The sequence below is a fragment of the Ictidomys tridecemlineatus genome, chromosome 6, assembly GCF_052094955.1.
Source record: "Ictidomys tridecemlineatus isolate mIctTri1 chromosome 6, mIctTri1.hap1, whole genome shotgun sequence".
Taxonomy (NCBI): Eukaryota; Metazoa; Chordata; class Mammalia; order Rodentia; family Sciuridae; genus Ictidomys; species Ictidomys tridecemlineatus.
In genome coordinates this window covers 61,563,509-61,583,131 of record NC_135482.1, presented here as the reverse complement: position 1 = coordinate 61,583,131, position 19,623 = coordinate 61,563,509, and the positions used below count along the sequence as shown (strand labels likewise).

Genomic DNA, 19,623 nt, shown 5'->3' with positions numbered 1-19,623 from the left:
AACAATTTGAAAACTATTTAATGACATGAGAAAATGCTAATACATTAAATGAGAAAAGCACAATAAAAGATTGCATACATCCATAATTCCAAATCTATAGGATAGAAAACAAATAATAAGTATGGAAAAAGATGAATTAACAACAAAATATTAAAAAGGGTTATCTCTGGATAATAATAATCATATTCTACATGATTTTTATATTCTTCTTGTACCTTTATTATTTCTTAAAAGCTCTACAACTATCAGATTGCTTTTTTTTAAAAATTGTTTTTGTAGTTATAGATGGACAGAATGCCTTTATTGTATTTGTTTATTTTTATATGGTGCTAAGGATCAAACCTAGTGCCTCACACGTGCTAGGCAAGCGCTCTGCCACTGAGCTACAGCCTCAGCCCTACGGACTACATTTTTTTTTATAACTTTATTTTATCTATTTATTATTTTTACGTGGTGCTGAGGATCGAACCCAGGGCCTTGCACGTGCTAGGCAAACGTTCTACCGCTGAGCCATAACCCCAGCCCCACCACGAACTGCTTTTAATAAATAAATTATAATGTCAGCTAAGAATGCCTATCTGAATGATTGGAAAAAAAATGTCTTTAAATTAAGTGTTGGAGGGGTGGGGGCAGGGTGTATGTACTTGTCAGACAGGTCTAAAGCTCTAAAATTTAAATCATAACAAGTTGCTCATTCTCTACTACAAAGCAACAGAACCAACTGGCAAATTAAGTTCAAAACGGATGAACAGGGGCTGAGATTGTGGCTCAATGGTAGAACGCTCACCTAGCATGAGGCACTGGGTTCAATCCTCTGCACCACATAAAAATAAAATAAAGGTACTGTGTCTACTTACAACTAAAAAATATATACATTAAATAAAAAATGGACCATCTGGGCTGAGGTTATAGCTCAGGGGTATAGTGCTTGCCTAGCACACATGAGGCACTGAGTTCAATACTCAGCACCACATAAAAATAAATAAAATAAAGGTATTGTATCCATCTACAACTAAAAATTTTTTTTAAAAAAGGACCATCAGCTGGGCACAGTGGTATACACCTGTAATACCAGCAGCTCGGGAGACTTAGGCAGGAAGACTGTGCTTCAGCAACTTATTGAAGACCTAAGCAACTCAGCAAGACCTTGTCTCTAAATAAAATATAAGAAAGGGCTAGGGATATTGCTCAGTATTTAAGCGGCCCTGGGTTCAATCTCTGGTACCAAAAAGGAAAAAAAAAATGAACCATCAAAAGTCTTTCTAAAATTATAAACTAAGTTTCATACAGAAAATAAATATGGTAAAAACTTCAGCTTACATCCATACACAGAACAAACCAAGCAGTTCAACACAGTCCTTTGTTACCCTTAAGGACTGATTTTCAGAATCCCATGAATGCTCCCTGACAACAAGTAATACTTGTGGTAATAAATAATGTCAATGATAAATAATTAGAAATTAACCCAGCCATTACCACAAAGGGAATTCAGATAGCTGAAACCAAGATTGTACTAAATGCTATTTAGCTCAACTATAACCATGCTGAAAAATGTAGACAGGCACACATGGGCCTTGTTCCTTTATGATATTAAAAAGAAGCCAGATTTGGTAGTGCTCACCTGTAATCCCAGTGACTCAAGAGGCTAAGACACAATGATTTCAAGTTCAAGGCCAGCCTCAGCAATTTAGCAAGGCCCTAAGAAACTTAGTAAGAATCTCTCTCAAAAAAAAAAAAAAAAAAAAAAGGACTGGGGATATAGCTTACTGAGAAAGTGACCCTGGGTTAATTTTCAACTATCAAATAAATATTAAAAAGAAGAAGAAGTAGTAATAGCAGCAGCAGCAGCCACTGCCACCACCACCACCACCAGAGCCTGGTGTGGTGGCATATGCCTATAATTCCATCAACTTGGGAAGCTGAGGCAGAAAAATCACCAAGTTCAAGATCTGCCTTAGGAATTTAGTGAGACCCTGCCTCAAAATAAAAAACAAAAAGGCTTGGGATGTAGCTCAGTGGTAGAGCACCACTGGGTTCAATCCCCAATACCAGAAAAGTGAATGAATGAATCAATGAATGAAATAAAAACCATGCTATGTATGGTGATATATACCTAAAATCCCATAGACTTGGGAGGCTCAGGCAGGAGAACTGCAAGTTCAAAATCTGCATCAGTGGGCTGGGGATATAGCTCAGTTGGTAGAGTGCTTGCCTTGCATGCACAAGACCCTAGGTTCAATCCCCAGCACCACAAAAAGATCTGCCTCAGCAATTTAGCAAGACCCTGTCTCAAAATAAAAAACAAAAAAATCTGTAAAAGGTAGTACTCACCTGTAATCCTAGTTACTCAGGAGGCTAAGGAAGAACCTTAGCCTCCTGAGTAACTAAGATTACAGATTGAAAGTTCAAAGTCAGCCTCAGCAAACTTAGCAAGGCCCTAAGCAACTTAGTGAGACTCCGCCTCAAAATAAAAAAATAAAAAGGGCTGGGGATGTAGCTCAGTGACAGAGCACTCTAGGTTCAATTCCCAGTACCAAAAACTGATAGAATGAGCCAGGTGCAGTGGCACACACCTGTAATCTCAGCAGCTCAGGAGGTTGAGACAGGAGGATCTCGAGTTCAAAGCCAACCTCAGCAATAGTGAGGGCAAGGTGCTGAGCAATTCAGTGAAACCCTATCTCTAAATGAAATACAATAGGACTGGGGATGTAGGGTGTGGCTCAATGGTTGAGTGCTCCTGAGTCAATCTTCAATACCAAAAATAAATAAATAAATATATAAATACCAGGCAGGCATGGTGGTTCACACTTGTAATCTGTTACTCCAGAAGGTAAGGCCCTAAGCAATTTAGTGAGACCATGCCCCCCAAAATTAAAAGGGCTTAAGGTGTGGCTCAGAAGTTTAACACCCCCGTAATCAATCCCAGTACCAGTAAATGAGTGAATGAATGAATAAATAATAAGGAAGGAAGCTGGGGTAGTGGCATATGCCTGTAATTCCAGCTACTTGGGAGGCTGAGAATCACAAGTTTGAGGCTAACTATGGCAATTTGGCAAGATTCTGTCTCAAAATAAAAAATAAAAAGAGTTGGGGATCTTATTTCAGTGATAGAGAGCCACTAGGTTCAATCCCCAACATTGAGTGAGGGAATGATATACAAACAGTTCTTTTTACAAAAATATAACTTAGGATATCAATTTTCAGACTCTAAGAAAATTTTGCTGCTCCTGAGCAAAGACTACAAATGCTAAAATTCTTTGTCACGGTAGTTTCAACATTTTACTCTCCATAGGATACTCAGTGCTATTCTGATTTGCATTAAATCTAGAAAACTGACTAAGGGAAAATATTTCAGTAAAAATATGAACATGAGACTATAATACAGATTATGTGAACTCCAGAAAACAGAGTAAACTCAAGTTTTGCTAGGCAACAGGTTTTTTTTTGGGGGGGAGGGAGGGGAAGTGGGTGTAGCACTGGGAATTGAACCCAGAGGTGCTCTACCACTGAGGTACATCCCAAGCCCTTTTTATTCTATTTTGAGGCAGGGTCTTGCTGGACTCAAGTTGCAATCCTCCTGCTTCAGTCTCCTGAATCACTGGGATTACAGAAATATGCCAGAACATCTGCTGTAGTAGATTATTTAGGAACTGAAATTCTGATTAATTTTCCATTGTATTACTTGACATTATAATAATTTAGCTCTAATATCTCATTAAGTAAATCAATTGTTTCAAAGGGACAGTACTATAATCTTGAACTAATTAGCCTATTGTCTTATAACTAAGGTTTTGTTGTTGTTTGTTTTGGTACTGGGGATTGAACCCAGGGCGTTTTACCATCCCCATTGAGCTACATTCTTCAGTCTTTTTTTTTTTTGTGTGTGTGTGTGTGTGTGTGTGTGTGTGTATTTTGAGTCAAGGTTTCACTAAATTGCTAAGGGTCTCTCACTAAATTGCTGAGACTAGCCTCAAACTTATGATCCTCCTGCCTCAGCCTCCTAAGACACTGGAATTACAGATGTGTGCCACTGCATCTGGCTTCAATCAAAGTTTTGTAAAGCACTTTGCCAACAGACTAGAAAACTGAGGCAAAGAGTTAAAAAAAAAAAAAAACTGGCAAAAAAGGAATCAAGAGGTTGAGGTTGGTCTGAATCTTACTTATCCACATACTCCAAACAAGATACAAAAATGAACAAATAAGGGCTGGGGATGTGGCTCAAGCGGTAGCACGCTCCCCTGACATGCGTGCAGCCTGGGTTCGATCCTCAGCACCACATACAAACAAAGATGTTCTGTCTGCCGAGAACTGAAAAAAAATAAATATTAAAAAAAATTTTAAAAAATGAACAAATAACTCAAATAACAAATTAAATAATAATGAGTTAAATGAATTAAACAGACACTTCTCAAAAAGAAGAAATACAAATGGCCAAGAAATACATGAAAAAATGTTCAACATCATTAGCTGTTAGGGAAACACAAATTAGAACTACACTGAGATTTTATCTCATAGCAGTCAGAATGGCAAACAATAATAAATGCAGGAGAGGATGGGACTGTAAATTAGTACAAATACTATGGAAATCCGTATGAAGATTCTTCAAAAGACTAGGTTCAATTGGTAGAGTGCTTGCCTCGCATGCTCAAAGGTCCTGGGTTCAATCCCCAGCACTGCCAAAAAAAAAAGACCCAGCTACAAACTCCTTGGTATTTATCCTAAAAAACTGAAGTCAGTATGCTCCAGTGATACCTGCTTACCCATGTGAATAGCAGCACAATTTACAATGGCCAAATTATGGAGCCAGCCTAGGTATCCACCAATGAATGAATGGATAAAGAAAATGTGGTATATACACAATGAGTTTTATTCAAAAATGACATTATGTGCTGGACAAGGTAGCAAACACCTGTAATCCCAGCAGCCCAGAGGGCTGAGAGAGGAGGATCACAAGTTCAAAGCCAGCCCGAGCAATGGCGAGGTGCTAAGCAACTCAGTGAGACTCCGTCTCTAAATAAAATACAAAATAAGGCTGGGGTTGTGGCTCAGTGGTTGAGTGCCTCTGAGTTGAATCCCTGGTACCCCCCCAATCCTCCCCCCCAAAAAAAAACCAAAGACATTATATCATTTGAGGAAAAATGGATAGAACTTTAGACCATTATGTTAAGTAAAATAAGCCAAACTCTGAAGGGCTTCTTGTATGTGGAAGCTAGAGAGGAAAAAGGAAAAGAAAGGTAGGGAGGGTAGGGATCTTGTGAAAAATCAAAGGGAGCTCAACAGAGGAAAGGAACCAAGGAGTGGGAGGAGGGTAGGAAGGGGGACGTTCTACAGAGTGATATTGGCCAAATCGTATTGTTATATTATGTGCATGTACTAACATGTAACTTAAATACCATCATTATATACAACTAAAATGCACTAATAGAAAATGTGGAAATGGGAAAAGATGCAAAAATGAGCAAAATGGACACATCTTTTTATAACTCAGGAAAAGTTGCAGACAAATTGCACACTGTGTAACTATTTATAATTGAATCATGCATTTCCAACAATTTAGGGATACAACAGGTGTTCCTTATATACTTACAAATTAATATCCAGAAACATGAATTTGAAGGACTATAAGTTCTTGGAGTATATTTTTGTCTAAAATAATTAAGTATAATAATCCCTCCTTATCACAGGAGATACTAAGACTTGAGGTACATGCCTAAAACCACAGATGGTACCAAATTCTGTATGTAGTATGTTTTTTCCTATACACCCTGCAGCATTGCCACATAGTACTAGAGTTAATCTGTCCTTCCATGTTTTATGCCCTAGTGCATCTGTTACATCAGTACTTTTGTGGTTTGGGGCCATCATTAAGTAAAATAAGGGTTACTTGAACACAAGCACTGCAATACTGTGACAGTCAATCTGATACTCGAGACGGCCGAGTGACTAAAAGGCAACATACAACATGGATTCATGGACTGGCTAGACAAAGGGATGATTCACGTCCCAGGGTCCTGGAAGAGACAGAGTGGGATGGCACCAGATTTCATCACATTACTCACAGCAATGCACAATTTAAAACTTACAAATTATTTAGAGTTTTCCATTTAACATGTTCAGATCTCTGTTTATATGAGTTAACTAAAACTGCAAAAAATAGAACTGCAGGTGGGGCAATGGGGAAAATGTAATGCTCAGTTTTCATGTTAAGCATATTTTACTATGGTTATTTTTAAATTCATAATCTAGTTACAACATATACCAAGGGTTGGCCAAATCCAGCCTGCCATCTATTTTTGTGTAGCCTACAAGATAAGAATGGATTTCACACTTTAAATGATTGTAAAAAAAAAATCAAAGACTATTTTGTGACACATGAAAATTATATGAAATTAGTGTCCATAATTAAAGTTACATTAGAATACATTCATGCTTATTCATTTACATTTCATCCATGGCTATTTGTGCTAGAATGGTAAAGCTGAGTAGGTACAAAGAAACCTCATGTCTGCAAGGTCTAACATATTTATTACTTTGCTTTAATTTGCCAATTCTTCATATGTATGATAGCTATCAAAATACATGGGTTAATTAGAATATCCTAATTATAAAGAATGTCAGAATTTATATGTTACTCTTTAATATGTTCATCTATAATGTGACTACTCAAGTATTAATTTTATGTGGATTTTCAAATTTTAGAATTATATTTTCTTAAAATAAAGTCAAGGTAGTTCAATAATTCTCAAACTCTGCATATTTACCTAGGCACCTTGTAAAAATACAAACTCCTAGGCCTCCTGGATTTTCTTGGTACTAGGCCCAAAGAATCTACACTTTAAAAAATATTCTTTGAAATTCTGATACAAATGATCAGTGATTCACCCTTTTTGAGGCACTAAGGTTGGAAAGGTCATAAATTCCACATGGAAAATAGCTGTATTTTTCAACTTTGGCATTATAAGACAACAGTTCTCAAAGTGGGCTCCATGGATCCTGACAGATTTCCCAAACTCTTTTAGAGGGTTTATGGGGGTTAAAATCACTTGTGGGCAAAAGATCTATTTAAAGAGCAAGACAGACCAATACATTTTCTGTATTTATTTTGGGGTACTGAAGTTTGAATCCAGGGGCACTTAACCACTGAGCCACATTCCCAGCCTTTTTTATTTTGAGACAGGGTCTCACTAAATTGCCAAGGCTGGCCTTGAACTTGCAAATTCTGCCTCAGCCTATGAAGGAGTCTCTGGGATTACAGGCTTTCACCACCACTCCCGGCAGACCAATGCATTTTAATGTAATAGTATCAAAAGTTCACAGATGTGGTTTCGGATTCTACACTTTTAAAAACTATCACTTTTCAGATTTGGGACTGAAGAAGATTATCTATATTTACCTGACAGTAATATTTCTCTTTTCTATAACATATCTGTATGACCCTTGTTTTCCTTACTTAAACATCCTAATAGACTGAATACCAAAGCAGAGATGAGAAACTGGCTGTCTCATGTTAAGTCAGACTTTACAGAGATTTGAAGTTCTTCCCTTTATTTTGAAACTACAGATAAAGTTATTTATGTTAACATGGATTCGATTTGCTATTACTTTAAAATAAATCACTATTTTTAAACTTCCTTTTAAATTTCTAATATGCTAAATATGAACAGATATAAACAAAAATCTCTTTGAAGTCCTCAATAATTTTTAAGAGTTTAAAGGAGTGAGTACTGAAACCAAAAAGTTGGAGATCCACTACTTTAAGAAACAGAAGAACAGACTTGGATGGCTGAGGCAGGAGGATCTCAAGTTGAAGATTATCCTCAACAAATTAGTAAAGCCCTAAGCAACTTACAGAGACCCTGTCTCAAAACAACAACAACAACAAAAATTAAAAGGGCTGAGGATGTAGCTCAGTGGTAAAGTACCCCTGTGTTCAATCCTCAGTAATAACAACTACTGAAAAGAAAGAAAGAAATACAAGAACAGTTAAGTATGGTGGTTCATGCCTGTAATCCTAGTGACTTGGAAAATGGAAGCAGGGAGGTCGGCAAGTTTGAGGCTAGCCTTGGCAACTTAGTGATCCCCTGTCACACACAAAATAAAAAATTAAAAGGACATACCTTATATACAGAGATATGATAAATGATGGTATAAAGGTGCATTAAGAATTGTATGCAAAAAAAAAATGAGAGCTCATGTGTAATGGCATAATTTGGTGTAAACATACTTTATATACAGAGTTACAAAAAACTGTGCTGTGAATGGATAATTATGAATGTAATGCACTCCATATTGTCATCTATGTAAGAAATAAATTTTAAAAAAGAAAAAAATAAATAAATAAAAAAATTAAATTAAAAGAGCTGGGGGTGAAGCTCCACGGTAGAGCACCGCTTGTTTCAATTTCCAGTACCAAAACAAACAAAAAATAACAAGAGCAATGGAGTACCTAGATAAATCAATTAAACAGAAGTTTGAAATTAATTTCTAAATTTCAAGATCAGACATACAGGCATGGGTTTCAAAGAAAGAAGCCAGCTAAACAGACCAAATAGTTTCAAGCAAATGACTGAAAACAGATGTGGGTGAGAATTACGCTGAATCACAAGTTAAGCAACACTTGGCCAAAGCTTAGAACCTATCTTGAAGTAGTTTTACATAAGCAACTACCTGACTAGAAACTAGAAGTTTTCTGCTTGTTTTGTTTTGTTTAAGATTCTTTAGGACTTTGGAAGATTCAAAGAGTTATTTTGAGCTAACCCCAGAAAGGTTAATAGAGCAAAAACAAAGAAGTTACAAATTGGTAAAATGACAGCAGGAAGCAAAGTTAGAAATAACTAGAGAACATTATAACTAACAATGTTTGACCTCAATGTGCATTTTGGTTTTGATTGACTGATTGAATGATTGCAGTACTGGAAATTAAACTTTTAATTGTTTGCAGTGCTGAGGGCTGAACCCAGGGACTGGAGCATACTAAGCAAATACTTTAACAGAGCTATATACTTCACCAGCCCCTTCAATGTGTATTTTAGAGTAGAAAACTTTCTGGAAACTGGTAGGATATCTATCAAAAATCAAATAAAAAATTGGGTTTTTTTTCTCTCTGCTTGTTTTCAGATAAAATGTTATCCCTAAAACAATAAACCAATAGCAATCAACAGAAAACATTGATCTTTAAGTATCAGTTTTAAGTCCTCATGACTTAGGCTACAAACAACAAACTGGACAGACTTTAATATTAAAACCTCAGTATGAATTTGGTTCTGGATAGGAAAAAGTGACAATATTTCACAATAATAATTACAGGGAAGCCTAGAATTTGTCAAGAAAATTTTCTATTTTCAAAGTCTGTTATGATATTTGTAACAAAGTGAACTATTTGAGGGTATTCCAACACTCATTGACTGATGCTCTCAAACCCAAGTGTAAAAATATCAAACTACTGCTTAAGGATAACTTTAAAAAATACATTTAAAAATGGTGCTATATGGGGCTGGAGTTGTGGCTCAATGGTAGAGAGCTTGTCTAGCATGTGTGAGGCACTGGGTTTGATTCTCAGAACCACATATAAATAAAGGTTCATCAACAACTAATAAAATATTTTTTTAAATGGTGCTACAGGGGTATGTTGATACTAACAATATAATATTAAAATAAAACTTACATAGTTTTATTTAAGTTTGATAAAGCTTATATAAGTATTACTGGCAAGAAACTTGGCTGAAATAAATCATTTATAGTAATCATGTTATATTGAATAAATATCTTAATTTTATAATATTATTTATTATTTATAATATTATTTATTAGGTACACTCTTCTTTCAAAAAGAGTGGCTATGCTACTTGGGCATAGTGGCATATACCAGTAATCCTAGCTACTCTGGAGGCTGAGCAGGGAGGATTGCAAATTCAAGGCCAGTCTCAGCAATTTAGCAAGACCCTATTTCAAAATAAAAAGGGCTGGGGATATAGCTCAGTAGTAGAACACTCCTGAGTTCAACCCCCAGTACTGAGGGTTGGGGGTAAGAACGAGGGAATGGGGAATGGCTGAGCTTTTAGGGTGAATGGAGGCTGGAGAATAAACCCAGGGCCCTGAACATACTAAGTATGTATTCTACTAATGAGATATAACCCCAAGCAGTACTATTTTGTTGTTATTGTTTTTTTTTTTAATCTGAAAAGAAAAATTTTTTTTCTATTGCAATGTAAGCTTTAAATTCCAAATAAAATTTGATCAGGCTGGCATATAACCCCTCCCTGCTTACATCAGAAAGCACTTTACCTGGCCAGCTGGGGTAGTGCATGCCTGTAATCCCAGCAGCAGCAGCTTGGAAGCTGAGGCAGAAAGATCTCAAGTTCAAAGCCAACCTCAGCAATTTATAGAGACCCTGTCTCAAAATAGAAAAAAAAAAAAAAAAGGCAGGGGGGCTAGGAATGTGACTCAGTGTTAAGCACTGCTGAGTTTAAAAAATATATATGTATGGTGGCGCATGCCTGTAATCCCAGTGACTCCAGAAGCTGAGACAGGAAGATCACAAATTTGAGGCCAGCCTCAGCAATTCAGTGAGGCAATCAACAACTTAGCAAGGTCCTGTCTCAAAATAAAAAATGAAACAGAAAAAGGGGTTGAGGGGCTAGGGTTGTGGCTCAGTGGTAGAGCATCTGCCTCATGTGTGAGGCACTGGGTTCAATTCTTAGCACTGCATATAAATAAATGAATAAAATAAAGGTCCATCAACAACTAAAAAAATATATTTTAAAAAAGTGGGGGGGCCTGCAGGAGAAAAGAAAAGGAAGGAAAGAAAGAAAATAGGGTTTTGTGAAAAAGTGGGGCTATGAAAGAACAACACTGTAACCACAGACACCAAAACCACAAGTTCACAAAATAACTTTGTAAGCTAAATCTTGGCTCCCATTAGGCTTTCATAAACTGATATTAAGGAGGAATTCAGTAATGAATAGAAAAGAGAAACTTTTTTGCGAAGTCTGGTTTCAAATATATGAGAACAATTAGGATTAAAAATTACCAAAAGATGAGAAAAAGCTAACAAAAGTTGGAATTTTATAATGAGTTTATATCTAAAATACTTAAGACCTTAATAAAGACTACTATACTAACTTGCCTTTGGTTTAGTTAGGAATCTTTCCTAAATGTCAGCCCTACAAAGTTTTAAGAACCAAATAACAAGTTTATCTTTTCATACAAATGTTCCTGAGTTGTAACACTCATCCTTTCTCACCAAGGAAGATACATAGCAAATGCTCACTTTTAAAATCGAAATGAATTTTATTTCATTGCATACAGGCAATCACAATGTTATTCAGAAGACAAAAAAAAAAAAAAAGAAAAGAAAAAACTAAACAAAAGAACAACTAGAGAAGGAAAGGAAACAAAGTACTATGATTCAACAGAAAAATGAAACAACCAACATTCTTTCAAAACAAGTGTCCACCAGGGAAATCCTGAAGAGAAAATGTCATGATAAAATATTTTTAAGACATGAAATGACCCCAATGCAAAATATTTGTTGTTGATTATTGTTTTTAGTTCAAAGGAGTTATTATTTCTTACTGTTTATGTTCCTTACTTTTTGTTTATCCATTGCCACTGGGACAGTAGAACCATTTCATTTCATTTTCTTTACAGTCTATTTTTCTTCCTGATTCTTCAATTTTAAGTTCCTTGATCTGAGTTCCTACTTATGAATGTTTAGATTAGAAAGGACCTTGAGGGGTTATTAAGTTTATTCACCTGCTTTCCAGAATTTATAACTAAAAATATCAGAACAATGAGAAGGTACATATCTGCACAAACATTTCCATTCACAATTTTCAATTTTAAAAAATGAAAGTAAAAATTAAAACCCCAAAAGAGGAAGGTGCTTTAAAAATGTATTTATCAGCTAAAATTGCTCAAACATAACTTCAACTGTCAGGGTCTAAAATTAACATGCAGGAAGGTTGTTTGCTGCCCATTAAAAGTTTTTCATCCCTAGAGATGTCTTCTGATGCTCTATCTGATTTGTACCACCATTGCTCTAGCACATAGCCTGACAAATTTAGTCCACCATACTAATAAACTATAATTATAAATGTCAATGGTGTACATGCATATGCGTGTGTGTGTGTGTGCGCGCGCTCGCGCGCTTACAGTTGGTATAGGTTTTTATTCCAAACAATATTATGGGGGAAGCTACAATAAAAACTGTTCCAAGGGCAATACTTTAATTCTCTGATATCTCAATATGTTCAGAGAATGAAGCTTCTTCCAAAAAAAAAAAAATTTACAAAACAGAATGTCATCTAATGACCAAAAATAAAGCAACTATAAATATTGTTAATTATTTCATAATTATTAAAAAAAGAAGAAAAGTAAGTAGTACTACCTCAGAACTTAAGTCCTGAAAATGGAGAACAAAAATCATAACTTTTTTAAATTATGAGTGGTAAAGAACAGAAATTATAGATTGTAAAACAGATGTTATTTCCCAGGAAGACACTAAAGGGAATTAAACAAATTGTTTTTTGAATAATTGGCAAGTTATGCAGTTTCTATAAACACTAGTATAAGATAGCCAAACAACAACTAATATTTAACTTCATTTTCTTTTCATTTCTTTTTCTTTTTTGACAAGACCAGCTAGGAGATGAGGGATATTATAGACAGAATATATTTTGGATTTCAATAGAATACTTCTTTAATTCTTTTTTTGGGTAATGGTGGTGGTGGTACTGGAGATTGAACCCAGGGGCACTTTGTCACTGAACTACATCCCCAGCCCTTCTTATTTTTTATTTTGAAACAGGGTCTTGCTAAGTTGCTTAGGGCCTTGCTAAATTGCTGAGACTGACTTAGACTGCAATCCTCCTGTCTCAGCCTCCTGAGTTGCTAGAATTACAGGTGTGCGCCACCACGCCTGAATCAATAGGACACTTCTTGATACATCATAGAAAATAAAGATTAGATAATATAAAACAGCAAGTGGGATTCATAACTTATTTCACCTAGAAGGTTACTAATGTTAACAGAATGATAGTCTACTGATGTACAGTATTTCTCTACCCTTATACATTTTTACCAGTGACCTACAATGGCATCCTTTTATCAAGTTTGCCAATAAGACAAATATATGAGGAATGCTCAAGAGGTGAAAATACGCTATTGAAGCTAAAATAAGCAGCCCAAGTCAATAGGATGATAATAACACAGATAAATTTTCCATTACATTTTTTAAAAAAACCAAACAAACTAATGTGACCATAGGCTTTATGAACAGAGGTACAGAGTGAAGTAAAAAGAAGCCATGCTCCCCACACCCTTCTCCCGTATTTTGTATTGATCAGATTTTATCTGATTAAGATCTAGATAATCCTAAACACTCAGGCAACTAAATTGGTAAAGAGCCTAAATATGTTAAAAATGTCAGTTAAGAAGAAACTGAAAGAACTTGGGATGTTTACTCAGAAAAATATGCCTCAATGGGCATACTTTCATCAAATATTTATCTACTGCATTGACAAGGAATTAGTTTTACTTATTGTGGCGTCAGATGACAGAACTAAAGAGCTTCATCACAATGTAGAGAATGTTCTAAAAGTAGAACTCCAATAATGGAGACGGGTATCTGTGAAATGCAGATCTCCTCCTTATAACATGTGTTTTTACATATCATGATATACTTGATCCCAAAAGAGGCCTAGTGGGGAAGACAACTTGTTTGTTTTGGTACTAGGGATTGAAACCAGAGGCACTTTGCCCTAGCTTTATACACACACACACACACACACACACACACACACACACGTATGTGTGTGTGTGTATATATATGTTTTATATATATATATATATAACATATATATGAAGTAAAAAGAAGCCATTAGTTCTACAACTAATATATATATAACATATATATATATATTAGTTGTAGATGGACACAATACCTTTGTTTATTTATGTTTATGTGGTGCTAAGGATCGAACATAGTGCCTTACACAAGTCAGGCAAGCTCTCTACTACTGAGCTACAATCCCAGCCCACTTTTTTTTTTTTAATTTATTTTTTTGGTATCAGGGATTAAACTCGGGGCACTCAACGATGAACCCACATCCCCAGCTCTATTTTAGAGATAGAGTCTCACTGAGTCGCTTTAGTACCTCGCTTTCTCTGAGGCTGGCTTTGAATTCACGATCCTCCTGACTCAGCCTTCTGAGCCACTGTATCTGGTAGAATACAACATTTAAAAAGTGTTTTCTTTGACATGTTTTTAAAATAATAGACTTTTTAATGAACTCCAAAACCAAAGAACCATTTTCAGAGACAACAACAAAAGAAATGAACATTTTTTTCCTGTATTAATGAATGCTGCATTTGTTTTTCTCAAACAACTGCTGTACATTAACATGAGTACCTTTACCAACAGATAGGTGGCAATTACTTGCCAGTCTGTTAACGAGTCCCAAGAAGAGAGCTGTCTTTATTGTCCACTTACAGAGCAGTGCTATTTGCTCCAACTAAAACTTCTTTGCAAGGATAAGGCTCCTCCTTATCAGAAATGGATACATGAGAAAGCTGTAATGACACTGTACCCTCTCACTACAATTTAGGAAAAACTCAGTCTTAACATGTACAAAACAGTATCTTTTTTTTTTTTTTAAGAGAGAGAGAGAGAAAGAGAATTTTTTAATTTTTTTTTTTTTTTTTTTTTTAGTTTTTCAGCAGACACAACATCTTTGTTTGTATGCAGTCCTGAGGATCGAACCCGGGCCGCACATGCCAGGCGAGCGTGCCACCGCTTGAGCCACATCCCCAGCCCCAACAGTATCTTTTTTTTTTTTTTTAAATATTTTTAGATGTTGATGAACCTTTATTTTATTCATTTATTTATTGCGGTGCTGAGGATAGAATCCAGTGCCTCACACATGACAGGCATGTGCTCTACCACTGAGCCACAACCCCAGCTCCCAAAACAATATCTTTTAGAACTTTGGAACAGTTGTGTTCAGAGTGAGCAAGGACTTTACTTGAGGCAAAGTAGTAGCTTAAAAGTTGGTTAAAAAAAACAATTTTCATTTTGGGTTAGAAGTAAGGAGAAGAAAGAGAGCAAGATAGAGTAATTGAGGCATAGTAAATAATAGTGTTTAAAAATTACAATACAGGGGGCTGAGGTTGTGGCTCAGTGGTAGAGTACTTGCCTGGCATGTATGAGGCACTGGGCTCGATCCTCAGCACCACATAAAAATAATAAATAAATTAAAAATTACATTTTTTATTTATTTATCATTTTAAAAATTACAACACTGGCTGATCATGATGGTACAAGCCTATAATCCCAGCAGCTTGAGATAAGGATTACAAGTTCAAGGCCAGCCTCAGCAATTTAGCAAGGCCCTAAAGAACTTTGTGAGACCCTATATCAAAATTTCAAAATAAAAAATAAAAATGGTTGGGGACTTAGCTCAGTGGTAAAGTGCCCCTGGGTTCAGTTCCCAGTATATATGTGTGTGTGTGTGTGTGTGTGTGTGTGTGTGTGTGTGTGTGTGTATAAAATCACAACACCAACACTAGTATAGGGTGTATACTTTGATCCGTAAATTGCACTCTTGTTTTCTGTGAGGTGGTAACATTAGTGAGGAGAAAATAAAAAAGAAAAAAGAAAAATTTACATTGGAAGACCAAAACAAGGTACTTTTGCTCTCTCACTAGGTATTTTTTTGTGTTAAAGTCAGGCAAAATGTGAAAAATGTTCTGAATATCCAATAGCAATGCTCTTAATGTGAAATACAAAAACCCAACTCAGTAATTAACAACAATAGATCAGTAATTAATTAGTCTCAATGTACTATAGGGGCAACTTTTTGACCAAGAAGAAAATTTTCAACTGGTTGCTAAAAACCAAAGGTTAATTCAAAACTGCATACATTGATCCAGGGGTGGTGGCACATGCCTGCAATCCCAGAGATTGGGGACACTGAGGCTAATGGATCACAAGTTCAACAATTTTGTGAGACCCTCAGCAACTTAATGAGACCCAGTCTTGAAATAAAAAGAAAAAAGGACAGGGTATGTGGCTCAATGGTAAGTGCTCTTGGGTTTAACCCCCTGTACCAAACAAACAAACAAAATTACATACTTTGGTTTATCTTCACACATTAGCTTTACTGATATTTCAGACATTAACGCATTCTCAAGAGAAGAAAAAAAAAAAACAGCGCAGATGCAGGGGTGCATGCCTATAATTCCAGCTACCTGGGAGGCTGAGGCAGGAGGATCGTAGTTCAAAGCCAGCCTCAGAAACTTAGCAAGGCCTCCAACAAGACCCTGTTTCAAAATAAAACATAAAGGGTTGGGATTGGGCTGGGGATGTGGCTCAAGTGGTAGCGTGCTCGCCTGGCATGCGTGTGGCCCGGGTTCGATCCTCAGCACCACATACCAACAAAGATGTTGTGTCCGCCGAGAACTAAAAAATAAATATTAAAAAAATTCTCTCTCTCTCTCTCTCTCTCTCTCCTCTCTCACTCTCTTTAAAAAAAAAAAAAAAAAAAAAAGGGCTGGGATTGTGGCTCAGTGGTAGAGCACTTGCCTAGCATGTGTGAGGCACTGGGTTTGATTCTCAGCATCGCAGATAAATTAATTAATTAATTAATTAATATAAAGGCCCATTGGCAACTAAAAAAATAATTTAAAAAAAGGGGACCTGGGGATGTGGTTAAACATACCTGGGTTCAACCTGGTACCCGCCCCCCCCCCAAAAAAAAAGAAAGAAAAGAAATGTAAGAGCTGAGTGCAGTGGCACACACCTATAATTCCAGCAGCTTGGGAGGTTGAGACAGGAGGATCGAGAGTTCAAAGCCAGCCTCAGCAACAGTGAAGTACTAAGCAACTCAGTGAGACCCTGTCTCTAAATAAAACAGAAAATAGGGCTGAGGGGCTGGGATTGTGGCTCAGTGATAGAGCGCTCGCCTAGCACAGGTGGGACCCGGGTTCAATCCTCAGCACCACATAAAAATAAAGGCATTGTGTTGTGTCCATCTACATCTAAAAAATAAATGTTAAAAAAAAAAAAAAAAAAGAAAATAGGGCTGGGATGTGGCTCAGTGATTGAGTGCCCCTGAGTTCAATCCTCAGTACCCACTCCCAAACAAAAGAAAGAAAGAAAAGGAATGTAAAAGAAACAGGCAATGTCAAAGAAAATATTAATTGGCTGTATTCATCCAACTCATTATTAAATGCTACGTAACTATTAAACAAAGGGCAAAGGCCTGTCCCATTTCTTCATAGAATTAAGAACAAACAGGTAATACTACTTACATAGCTGCCAAATTTTTCTTTAGCTTCTTTTCTTACAGACATTATATTTCGCAATACTTTCCACTTTCCTTACATCTTCCATGTTTATATACAAATTGTTTGATTTTCTCAACTCTTGCTCTAAGATATTATGACAACTCTTTAGTTTCTGAGTTCAGATATGAAGGAAAAATTTTCACTTTCCGAAATATTTCTATTTTATTTATGCCATTTAAAAAATATAGGGCTGGGGATGTAGCTTAGTGATAGAGTGCTTGCCTAGTGTGCACAACAAGGCCCTGGGTTCGATCCTCAGCACCACAAAAAAAAAAATAAAAATAAAATAAATAAAAGCTAATTAAAACTAACCATTTAATAACTTCAAGAATGGGGCAGGGCATGTGGGCTCCCAGCAGGTCAGGAGGCTGAGGCAGGAGAACAGCAAGTTCAAGACCAGCCTCAGCAACTTAGCAAGGACAGATGCAACTTAGTGAGGACATATGCAACTTAGTGAGACCCTGTCTCAAAATAAAAAATAAAAAGGGCTGGGGATGTGGCTCAGTGTTAAAATACCTCTGGGTTCAATCCCCAGTACAAAAAGAAAAAAAAAAAAAAAGAATGAGTGGAGAAGCCACATTTAACAAAACAAAATTCAATTTAATATATCTGTGCTTAGACATCTGTGCTTAGAGACTGATGTTTCTATACAAATTATACTATTGCCAAATTTTAAATATAGAAATCAAGTGAGAGTGCTGAGGAAAATCTGCACACAAACCTATCCTTAATACAACAGGACCTTCAGATATACTCAATAACCCCGTTAAGTAGAAAACAAACTTTTAAAGTTTGGCAAGTTGCAACGCGGAATCTGGGTAGGAGGTGCCCTGGGTAGTAAACACGGGAGTGAAGAGAACATAACAAACAATTCAAAGCTACATACAAGTCCCTATGGGGCTACTTAAGCCCCAAGCTCACATCTCTGCTTTGGAAGTGATGAAGTTTGAGAAGGCCAAAAGAGAGAGAAAGAAAATCTGAGTAAAGATGAGTATTCTATTTTCTTCTTCCCGACCCTTTCTCAGCATTCTTGCAGGCTGGTCACCAGTCTGGGTGCCAAATCCACTAGAAGGCCTAAGTCAGCATCCCAGCCTCCTTCGTATACCTAGGCTGAAGACCTGTATATCTTTGCAAACATCTCCCTTATCCCTTTTCAACTCCCATACCATTCCCAAAGCAGCCTTCTGGAGACTCAACAGATCTCTACTGTCTTCCTAAACTCAATCACTTACATTTTCTCCCAATCCATATTTTCTCTCTGATATTTTTATTAATTCAGTAGAAATGCCATGACCCGCATTTCCAATTATCTACCCCTATTTTTCCAGCCAAATCCAATTTATGTTTTCACCTGATCAAAGGCCTTGTTCTCATCTACTTAATTCTACTTCTTGCTGGTTACCCCTGCCTTTTCCAATGCCAAGTCCCTAACCCCACTCTTTGAGAAGTCCTAGGTCTTCAATATAGTTGGCAGTCCTCTTTCTCTCACTTAACCATCCTTCCTTTAGGCTGTATTACACTACATTACCCTCAAGATTCAACTCCCCTCTCCTTGCCACGCCCTGTGCCCCCCGGGGTTACTTACCCCAAGTTCTCCCCACACTTCGGGCCTCTGGCCCCGCCTTCCCCCAAAAAGGAGGCGGGAGGAGGGAGAGAAGTGGGGCGGCACTCCGTAAGGCAAAAGCGACCTCCCATTAGCGCTCATCGACGCCAATCGTGGCTTCCTTCTCTCTTATTGGTCTTCTTTAGTCTAAGCCCCACCCTCTTCCTCAGACAGGGCCCAGCCACCGCCTCAGCGCCCCCGTCCAGCACAGACTGGGAGGGGAGACCCCGGCCCGTGACGCTGTGGCTGGCCAGAGTTGAAGGGGAGACTGCTCTCAGACCATGGACTAGCTAATGTTAACAGGACTCACCCGCTGGTAGCTCCGTCGCCTCCCGCCCGCCCGCGCTCGGTCCCACAATCTGTTTCCAGCTCCTCCTTTTCCCCCCTCAGCGGAGCAGATACTTTCCTCCCGTCCGGCCAGGCGAGCTTTCTTCTCGCGAGAAGTCGGGGTGCGGGGGGAGGGCGAGATTCGTGAGGGCTGAGTTGGAAAAGAGCTGAGGGGAGGGGCTTACTATGGGCAGGCCTTGGGTGGAAGGCTGAGCCAGACTGTATACACAGGTCACACGTGTTCGGCTGTAGAAGCGGGAGGGAAGAAAGGAAAAAGGAGGAAGTAGTATCTGTAGTGATGTAGATCCAAAAGATGAAGCAAATATTCTAAGGAATGAGATGATCTC

General features: G+C 37.3%; 1 protein-coding gene across 7 annotated transcripts in view; it reads right to left on the bottom strand.

Annotated features, from left to right (window-relative positions):
- Window positions 1-19,418, bottom strand: part of LOC101960773 (cyclic AMP-dependent transcription factor ATF-7) — a 103,629-nt gene extending 84,211 nt beyond the window's left edge. For 5 of the 7 annotated variants that reach the window (XR_005731819.2, XR_013422903.1, XM_021726212.3 and 2 more), the window contains exon 1: window positions 19,260-19,418. The gene's annotated coding sequence lies outside the window, so the exon portion shown is untranslated. Of the gene's footprint in view, window positions 1-18,931; window positions 19,211-19,259 lie in introns of those variants that run through there. The other 2 variants (XM_021726211.3, XM_005325059.5) reach the window with 2 other exon arrangements.
- Window positions 19,419-19,623: the final 205 nt, after the last annotated feature.